We start from the raw sequence: 1984 nt of genomic DNA, 5'->3' as shown, positions 1-1984 counted from the left end.
GTAAATCTTATGAAAAGCGTGAAAAATAAGTAATAATTTTTTCTTCGACAAAAAATTATGATTGAAAATATATCGATTACATCTCGTATGATTGTCTGCAGTCTAAGATTTTTTTCTCAAAAATGAGAACTCGAGAACGATAAAATTTTATTCTTATATTATTTACTTATTTTCACGCATAGAATAACGAGAGTTTCGTTCACATCGCGAATCGATTTATCGTTCGTATCCATTATTCCAGTGAATTTCAATTAGCATTTATCGATCGTAATTTATCCGAAAACCTTTAAATTTTACTCCTCCCTTTTCCTTTTTTTATTCTTTTCACCATAAACCATCCTCCTCCTCGAAACACCGCGAATATACATTCCTCGTTAAGAGTCCAATAATATAAAATTGTCGCAAGCACGATAAATCGACGAGCGAAGGTTTTACCGCGAAATTAAAAAGCTGGTCGAAGGTTAAACGACCTGGTTGAAATGAAACAGTGTATCGCGTGCTACGTTAGATAGTAAAGCTCCCTCCCGTTGAAACGATACAACACATTCCTCCTCCCCCTCCCCATTTCCTCCCTTCCTTTTTTTTCCAATGAAGATTAACGCTACACTTTGCTTTTGCATGGAAATTATGTATCTCGCGCATACACACACACACACACACACACACGCGCGCGCGCGTTACGTTATCCCTTTGGCTTTTCAACCCTCTCCCTTCCTCTCCTCTTTTTTTCAATACGCTGCACGGTGACCTCGCGTCCACTTCTTCTTCTTTTTCTTCTTCTTCTTCCAAGTATTCATCGTCGATGTATAACGCGAAATACGGAAACGTATTATCATTATTGCCCCGACGAACACAGAACGGCAATTATAATTAGGTCGGGCGGCGATGATAAGCCTTCTGCGAATGCGTGACTCTTGATAAAGTTGGTGACATTTTTCCCTTACTCACGAAACACTTCGTACGCGAAACAAAAGGGCGTTCCACGTTTATTTATTAACGCGACGATTCTTTTTTATATTTTTTTCTTTTTTATATCGGCGACTCCGCGATATTTATTTTTTCCTTTCCTTCTTCCTTTCTTTTAAAAATATAAAAGATGGAAGATGAAATAAAAGTTTCGCGTGGAAACGTCCGATTAATCGGCTAGAAATTTTGCTATTCACGTCCATCCTCGAATCATTATTTATAAAAGGAAATCAATCGCTATTATCTACGTACTATCTCTCTCTCTCTCTCTCTAACTTCTATTCATCGCTATATTCGATACATATATATATACATCGATAACCGATCGCCACGTTTAGCTTCGACAATAGAAACTCCATACGGACCGATACGTTTATCGAAATGTTTGCTACGCGTGTTATGAATATGTATCGACAAAAAAATCGGCCTCGATAATTTATAGCCAATTGTGCCAACTCGCTCATGAATTTATTCAACGGTGGCTCTCGGTAATCCGCTTTCTATAAGTTGCGCCGATCCCGAGTTGTTGTTGCGACCGAGAGTTTTATTTTTCACCCTGTTCTTGCCCTCGATACGGGCGGAACAATGCGGAAACACGAAGCTCTAGCACGCGTCTCGTTTCTTCGGCCCAATGATTTATAATCGTATTCGGTATTTGGAAGACGTATGCACAGGGTGTCTCGGCTAATTTAAAAGGATTCGTAACGCAATTCGTCGAAGCCGAACTTTCGAAGCGTGAAAGACGAGAAGATGTCTGCCAATGGAGATTTTGGGAGGGGAGGAGAGGGGGTTGTTTTAAGAGTTTAGTGCCGTTTAATGTATCGGGCAATGACGTGATTTATGAAGAAGTTGGTTGATAACTCTAAATAGAACTGTTATTGTATAAGAAGTAGGTGGATACTTGGAGAATTATTATAGCGCTTGAATTAGTATAAAAGAGTTATAATATACATATAAGAATGTAAAATAGAGATTAGAGAATTTTGAGAGGCTTGAGTATTTTTTAAACAGAATTTCA

General features: G+C 38.4%; 1 protein-coding gene across 1 annotated transcript in view; it reads right to left on the bottom strand.

Annotated features, from left to right (window-relative positions):
* LOC102679416 (peptidyl-prolyl cis-trans isomerase E-like) overlaps positions 1 to 1984 on the bottom strand; it is a 100104-nt gene that overhangs the window by 97437 nt on the left and 683 nt on the right. The window lies entirely within an intron of this gene.

This window comes from Apis dorsata, unplaced genomic scaffold (assembly GCF_000469605.1).
Source record: "Apis dorsata unplaced genomic scaffold, Apis dorsata 1.3 scaffold_248, whole genome shotgun sequence".
Lineage (NCBI taxonomy): Eukaryota > Metazoa > Arthropoda > Insecta > Hymenoptera > Apidae > Apis > Apis dorsata.
This window is presented reverse-complemented; position numbering and strand designations above follow the sequence as displayed.